Below are 8,811 nucleotides of genomic sequence, written 5' to 3' on the forward strand. Positions count from 1 at the left end.
GACATCATAGATCGCACCATATCTAACAGAGTGCGATTACGACGTTCGGACACACCATTACGCTGAGGTGTTCCAGGCGGCGTGAGTTGTGAAACTATTCCACATTTTCTTAAGTGTGCCCCAAACTCGTGACTCAAGTATTCTCCTCCACGATCTGATCGCAGAAACTTGATTTTCCTATCACGTTGATTTTCAACCTCACTCTGAAATTCCTTGAACTTTTCAAAGGTTTCAGACTTGTGTTTCATTAAGTAGATATACCCATACCTACTTAAATCATCAGTGAGAGTGAGAACATAACGATAGCCACCGCGAGCCTCAACACTCATCGGACCGCACACATCAGTATGTATGATTTCCAATAAGTCGGTTGCTCGCTCCATTGTTCCTGAGAACGGAGTCTTGGTCATTTTACCCATAAGGCATGGTTCGCACGTGTCAAATGATACATAATCAAGAGACTCTAAAAGTCCATCAGCATGGAGCTTCTTCATGCGTTTGACACCTATGTGACCAAGGCGGCAGTGCCACAAGTATGTGGGACTATCATTATCAACCTTACTTCTTTTGGTACTCACATTATGAACATGTGTAGCACCACGTTCGAGATTCATAAAGAATAAACCATTCACCATAGGAGCATGACCATAAAACATATCTCTCATAAAAATGGAACAACCATTGTTCTCAGATTTAAAAGAGTAGCCATCTCGAATTAAACGAGATCCTGATACAATGTTCATGCTCAAAGCTGGCACTAAATAACAATTATTAAGGTTTAAAACTAATCCCGAAGGGAGATGCAGAGGTAGCGTGCCGACGGCGATCACATTGACCTTGGAACCATTCCCGACGCGCATCGTCACCTCGTCCTTTGCCAGTTTCCGCTTATTCCGCAGCCCCTGCTTTGAGTTACAAATGTGAGCAACTGCACCGGTATCAAATACCCAGGAGCCACTACGGGCACTAGTAAGGTACACATCAATTACATGTATATCACATATACCTTTGGTTTTGCCGGCCTTCTTATCCGCTAAGTACTTAGGGCAGTTCCGCTTCCAGTGACCGCTTCCCTTGCAATAAAAGCACTCAGTCTCGGGCTTGGGTCCATTCTTTGGCTTCTTCCCGGCAGCTTGCTTGCCGGGCGCGGCAACCTCCTTGCCGTCCTTCTTGAAGTTCCTTTTACCCTTGCCTTTCTTGAACTTAGTGGTTTTATTGACCATCAACACTTGATGTTCCTTCCTGACTTCTACCTCTGCTGATTCCAGCATAGCAAATACTTCAGGAATGGTCTTTTCTATCCCCTGCATATTGAAGTTCATCACAAAGCTCTTGTAGCTTGGTGGAAGCGACTGGAGGATTCTGTCAATGACCGCATCAACCGGGAGATTAACTCCCAGCTGAGTCAAGCGGTTATGCAACCCAGACATAGTGAGTATGTGCTCACTGACAGAACTGTTTTCCTCCATCTTACAGCTGAAGAATTTGTCGGAGACTTCATATATCTCGACCCGGGCATGAGCTTGGAAAACCATTTTCAGCTCTTCGAACATCTCATATGCTCCATGTCTCTCAAAACGCTTTTGGAGCCCCGGCTCTAGGCTGTAAAGCATGCCGCACTGAACGAGGGAGTAGTCATCGAATCGTGCCTGCCAAGCGTTCATAACATCTTGTTCTGCAGGGAGAACGGGTGCGTCACCAAGCGGTGCTTGTAGGACATAATCTTTCTTGGCAGCTATGAGGATGATCCTCAGGTTCCGGACCCAGTCCGTATAGTTGCTGCCATCGTCTTTTAGCTTAGTTTTCTCTAGGAACGCGTTGAAGTTGAGGACTACGTTGGCCATTTGATCTACAAGACATATTGCAAAGTTTTTAGACTAAGTTCATGATAATTAAGTTCAACTAATCAAATTATTAGTGAACTCCCACTTAGATTAGACATCCCTCTAGTCATCTAAGTATTACATGATCCGAGTTAAACTAGACCGTGTCCGATCATCACGTGAGACGGACTAGTCAACATCGGTGAACATCTTCATGTTGATCGTATCTTCTATACGACTCATGCTCGACCTTTCGGTCTTCTGTGTTCCGAGGCCATGTCTGTACATGCTAGGCTCGTCAAGTCAACCTAAGTGTTTGCATGTGTAAATCTGTCTTACACCCGTTGTATGTGAACGTCTGAATAAAACACCCGATCATCACGTGGTGTTTTGAGACAGCGAACTGTCGCAACGGTGCACAGTTAGGGGGAACACTTCTTGAATTTATTGTGAGGGATCATCTTATTTACTACCGTCGTTCTAAGTAAACAAGATGCAAAACATGATAAACATCACATGCAATCAAATAATAAACGTGACATGATATGGCCAATATCACATAGCTCCTTTGATCTCCATCTTGGGGCTCCATGATCATCTTGTCACCGGCTTGACACCATGATCTCCATCATCATGATCTCCATCATCGTGTCTCCATGAAGTTGCTCGCCAACTATTACTTCTACTACTATGGCTAACGCGTTTAGCAATAAAGTAAAGTAATTTACATGGCGTTTCTTGATGACACGCAGGTCATATAAAAGAATAAAGACAACTCCTATGGCTCCTGCCGGTTGTCATACTCATCGACATGCAAGTCGTGATTCCTATTACAATAGCATGAACATCTCATACATCACATATAGATCATTCATCATTCATCACAACTTTAGCCATATCATATCACAAACCACTTGCTGCAAAAACAAGTTAGACGTCCTCTAATTGTTGTTGCAAGTTTTTACGTGGCTGAATTAGGGTTCTAGCAAGAACGTTTTCTTACCTACGTTAAAGCCACAACGTGATTTGTCAACTTCTATTTACCCTTCATAAGGACCCTGTTCATCGATTCCGCTCCAACTAAAGTAGGAGAGACAGACACCCGCCAGCCACCTTATGCAACTAGTGCATGTTAGTCGGTGGAACCAGTCTCACGTAAGCGTACGTGTAAGGTTGGTCTGGGCCGCTTCATCCCACAATACCGCTAAAGCAAGAAAGGACTAGTAACGGCAAGAGAGTTGACAAATCTACGCCCACAACAAATTGTGTTCTACTCGCGCAAGAAGAACTACGCATAGACCTAGCTCATGATGCCACTGTTGGGGAACGTTGCAGAAAACAAAAAAATTTCTACTCGTTTCACCAAGATCATCTAGGAGTTCATCTATCAACGAGTGATTAGATGCATCTACATACCTTTGTAGATCGTGCACGGAAGCGTTCAAAAGAACGGTCATGATGTAGTCGTACTCGACGTGATCCAAATCACCGATGACCAGCGCCGAACGGACGACACCTCCGCGTTCAACACACGTACGGAACAGCCACGTCTCCTCCTTCTTGATCCAGCAAGGGAGGGAGGAGAGGTTGAGGGAGATGGCACCAGCGGCAGCACGACGGCGTGGTGTTGATGGAGCTGCAGTACTCCGGCAGAGCTTCGCTAAGCACTATGGAGGTGGAGGAGGTGTTGGGGAGGGAGAAGGAGGCAACCAAAGGCCAAGGCGTTCAGGTATGAAGTCCCTCCTCTCCCCCACTATATATAGGAGGGCCAAGGGGGGTGGCCGGCCCTAGGAGATCCAATCTCCTAGGGGGTGCGGCGGCCAAGGGGGGTTTCCCTCCCCCCCCAAGGCACCTAGGAGGTGCCTTCCCCTCCTAGGACTCTTTCCCCCTTAAACCCTAGGCGCATGGGCCTATGTGGGGCTGGTGCCCTTGGCCCATTAGGCCAAGGCGCACCCCCTACAGCCCATGTGGCCCCCCGGGACAGGTGGACCCACCCGGTGGACCCCCGGGACCCTTCCGGTGGTCCCGGTACAATACCGATAACCCCGAAACTTGTCCCGATGCCCGAAACAGGACTTCCCATATATAAATCTTTACCTCCAGACCATTCCGGAACTCCTCGTGACGTCCGGGATCTCATCCGGGACTCCGAACAACATTCGGGTTACTGCATATACATATCCTTACAACCCTAGCGTAACCGAACCTTAAGTGTGTAGACCCTACGAGTTCGGGAGACAAGCAGACATGACCGAGACGACTCTCCGGTCAATAGCCAACAGCGGGATCTGGATACCCATGTTGGCTCCCACATGCTCCACGATGATCTCATCGGATGAACCACGATGTCGAGGATTCAATCAACCCCGTACGCTATTCCCTTTGTCTATCGATATGTTACTTGCCCGAGATTCGATCGTCGGTATCCCAATACCTCGTTCAATCTCGTTACCAGCAAGTCACTTTACTCGTACCGTAATGCATGATCCCGTGACCAGACACTTGGTCACTCTGAGCTCATTATGATGATGCATTACCGAGTGGGCCCAGTGATACCTCTCCGTCATACGGAGTGACAAATCCCAGTCTTGATCCATGTCACCCAACAGACACTTTCGGAGATACCCGTAGTCTACCTTTATAGTCACCCAGTTACGTTGTGACGTTTGGCATACCCAAAGCACTCCTACGGTATCCGGGAGTTACACGATCTCATGGTCTAAGGAAAAGATACTTGACATTGGAAAACTCTAGCAAACAAACTTATACGATCTTGTGCTATGTTTAGGATTGGGTCTTGTCCATCACATCATTCTCCTAATGATGTGATCTCGTTATCAATGACATCCAGTGTCCATAGTCAGGAAACCATGACTATCTGTTGATCAACGAGCTAGTCAACTAGAGGCTCACTAGGGACATGTTGATGTCTGTTATTCACACATGTATTACGATTTCCGGATAACACAATTATAGCATGAATAAAGACAATTATCATGAACAAGGAAATATAATAATAATGCTTTTATTATTGCCTCTAGGGCATATTTCCAACACAGTGGATGAACAAGCCTTAGGAGGTGAGGTGTTCTTGGGCTGGTGTGGTGTATGCTAGCTCTACATGTTCTGATCTCGTCCCCTTCCTATGGTGGTGGCTAGTCCTATTTATAGTGGCCTCGATCCTCTTCTCAAATATGAGCGGGAAGGGATTCCACAACGGCCGGATTTAAAAGGGGACAAGTAGTACAGTCTATCCTGACAAAAGTAGTCTTCGCATGCGAAAAGCTTCTGGGTGTGACGCTACGGTGGGCTCGTCGATGACCTCTGTCCTGCCGTCCTGGCGGTATTGGTCTCATTGCACCAGAATGGAAACCTTTGGCTGATTCCTCGGGACTCCGTGCCTGTGTCCTGCCTCCTTTGCACCGAAGAGGAAACCTGTGCTCTGCGCCCACTTGGCGCCTGCCTGGCGCCCGCCTGGCCTTGGTCGTCATGGCTCACGACAGCTGAGCCTCATGAGGTAACCTGCATAGAACTCTCCGCCCCTCAGGAGCCAGTCCTAAGGAGGCCGATTCCTTCGAGGGTCTTGGCGTCGCCCGCCTCGCGAGGCTTGGCCCCTCGCGAGGGTCTTGTGGCATTGGTGTTGATGCTGGGCCGTACCAGGCCGTCGATGAACCCATGCGGTGGGCTGCAGGCAGGCAGGGATGGATACCCCCGAATCTAGGACACCGACACCCTGTCTGTCCTGTATCATGCAACTTGCCTTGAGGAGGCGTTTAAAACTATTTTCCTGGAACAGTATGTCTTGTAGTAACTAGATTATGCTCCTTCAACCTTGTCATTTGCTTTGTTGTTCTGCGTCGGCAGAGCCCGGCCCTGCGCGTACCTCAGCAGCCGTTGGGTCATCCGGATTGCCAGGACGAGCCCAAGGGGTGAGGGGCCACGTGACCAGTTAGGCTCCTAAGATGTGATGCTCAGGAGTCCTCCTTGATGTGCAAACAACTTAAGAAAAGGTGCAAGGGCAAGCCTTGGTGTTCTGCATCGGTAGGGCCTGGCCCCGCGCATGCCTTAACCATTGTTGAGTCATCCGGATCACCAGGACGAGCCCAAGAGGTGAGGGGCTATGTGACCAGTTAGGCTCCTGAGACGCGATGCTCAGGAGTCCCCCTTGACGTGCGAACGGCTTGAAAAAGAAGGGTGAAAGCCAGGTCTTGGCGTTCTGCATCGGCAGGGCCCGGCCCTACACGTGCCTCAGCCACCGTTGGGTCGTCCGGATCACCAGGACGAGCCCAAGAGGTGAGGGGCTACGTGACCAGTTAGGCTCCTGAGACGCGATGCTCAGGAGTTCCCCTTGACGTATGAACAGACCATCATACCTTTTCCTCACCAAGCTCTCGCTTGGGAGGGGTGCACGAAGACCAGGCCTGTGAGGCCTGGCAAGGTGGGGTACGCCCAGGTGTGACCTGAGTGTAGCCCCCGTGTCCAGCCCCCTCGTGCTACCTTCCCGAGGGAGAGCAGCGCGGTGAGGCTAGCCATCGAGCCCAGAGGCCCCCTGAGGTTAATGTGGCCGCGAGGCCACCCCCAGTTGTTTATCACCAGCGCAGAGCATGGCGCTTCTGCACTTGCATGGGCATAGCCGGTCCTTGGCAGTGTCGACGACCAGCACGGAGCATGGTGCTTCCATTGGTGCGTGGGAGGGGTCTCCCTCGAAGGAGAGCCCCCATGGCGTGTACAACGCTGCCCTGACACGCGGCTTGCACGGCAGGGCTGAAGGAGATGTGTATGGGCACCTGTGAGCCAGCGCGGGACTCATGAGGCCCTACCTCAAGGCGGGTTGCGCCTGGTCTTGATGGGGGATGCTTGAGTTAGTCCTGCGAGATGGTTAGGCAGCCTGCGCAGAATGAGTCTCCTGAGGTTATTGCACGAGAAGGCCGGACACCAACGACCCCAGGAGGTGACATGAACGGGACCGGCCCCCCAGACAGAGCTCAGCCGTTGGGTTTATCGACGCTGCAGGGACAGACCCGAGTACAGACGCCGTGCCTAGTCTTCTCATGCAAAGATCCTGAAGAAAAACAACCGGCGCGTGGTTCCCGTGGCCACGGGGGCACTAGGTCGTGCACCCTCACTCATCCACCCGTGATTAGCTCATGCAAGAAGAAGGCACCAAGAGCCATGGGAGGTGATGTACACGGGGACTGGCCTATGAGCCAGAGCTCAGCCACTTGGGTTTAGCGACGCTGCAGGGACGGACCCGAGCACAGAACCCGTGCCAGTCCTTAATCATGAGGCGCTTGCGGGAGGGCTTGCATGGGCGCGAAACATTCTTAGCGACGAAGCGCTGTTCAAGCAATCAATAATTCAAAAGTAGCTTGCAAAGGATTGTAACGGGCTCTGATAGATGCGGAAGGGATACATGCCGTAGGGACAGACCCACACGGCCTGGGGATGATGTAGCCCGAGGGGCACCCCCAAACTGAATGAACTAGAGAGATGTCACTTGGTACAGTTGCTAAAGAGGTGTTGAAGTAGCCAAAAAACGCACGCCGCTGGAGCCGTTCCTCATGAGGCACTCTGGTGCCGAGCCTCGGGAGACTCGGAGGGACTGAGAGGCTCCTGAAGGTGTTCCTCCATCTTCGCCAGGACCGCCTGGTGCCTGGCCTCGCAGGCCGTCTGAGCGTCCCTCATGCAGCACTGGAACGCCTCAGCCACGCCCGCCAGGCCAAAAAGCATGCAAACGTAGGTATGAGGCGGACCCTCACCATAGGCCGACATGAGTCGGCCACATGAGCTGCCGATATGCGGCCCTGTTGAGCCCGGGGATGTCAATGCAGACGCAGAACTCCTTACCCTCGCCAGGGCAGTGAGCTGCGCCACGCGACATGCGACGATCGCCTTGCAGAACTCTTCCTTCCTAAATCTCCTCGATTGCTCGCTGATGAACTCCTGAACGCCTGGTGCCTCATGCCTGCTGCCTTCTCCTGGGAAGCGTGCTCTAAAGAGCGCCTCCACATGGTGCCCGAGTGCCTCTCTTGCGACATCGGCTAGATCTAAGTCCCTCCAAAGGAGAGCCCCTGAGCCCAGCCTGAGAGGAGCATCGGGCGCGCCTTCCTATGTGATGGGTGAAGGTGCCGCGTCCGGAGACGCGGGGCTCAGCGCTATGTCCTTGAGTCAAGCATCCTCACGAGACCCCTGTCCCAGCTGCAGCTTCTTCATCTTGGGGGCAACCTCAAGAGGGAGGGCGCCGTCCTTGTCTTCGTGGTTCTCGACTGCTACAGCCTGGAAGGCCTTCTCTTGATAGGCGACCATGATGACGCCACTGCTTCCTAGCATCTTGAGGACGTTGTAGCCGTGGAGCGTAGCCGCCACGAACTTGGCCAGTGCTGGGTACCCTAGGATGGCGTTGTAGGGCAGGTGGATGCCGGTGACATCGAAGTCGATGAGCTCAGTGTGGTAGTTGTTGCACTCGCTGAAGGTGACAGGGAGGCGAACCTGCCCGATTGGGTGTGTCGATCCGTCAGTCACTCCTGAGAATGGCTTGGTGGGGTGAAGCTGGCAGTATGGCACCTAGATCCTGTCGAATGTGTGAATAGATAGGACATTGAGCCCTTCTCCGCCATCGATGACAGTTTTGGTGATGACCACGTTGCTGATGACAGGGGAGCAGAGAATGGGGAGCGTTCCAGCGGTGGCCGCACACTTGAGCCAGTCTGAGGAGTCGAAGGTGATGGCGCACTTGGACCACTTGAGAGGGCGAGTTGCTTCAGGCTTGGGGAGTGCTGCATTCACCTCGCGCACGAACTGCTTGAAGACGCGGTGGGAAGCCGGGGCTTGTGAGCCGCCCAAGATGCAGGCAATGGCCCGAGGCTCCTGGAAGCCCCCAGCCCCCTCGTCCTGGTGGTGATCTTTGTTCCTTTTTGGCGGTGGAGGCATAGGAGGCAAAGCTGCGTTGCCCTGAGGGCGATCCTCACGAGGCTGCTCCCTCCAGTTG

Source organism: Triticum dicoccoides, chromosome 3B, assembly GCF_002162155.2.
Source record: "Triticum dicoccoides isolate Atlit2015 ecotype Zavitan chromosome 3B, WEW_v2.0, whole genome shotgun sequence".
In the NCBI taxonomy this organism is placed as follows: Eukaryota; Viridiplantae; Streptophyta; class Magnoliopsida; order Poales; family Poaceae; genus Triticum; species Triticum dicoccoides.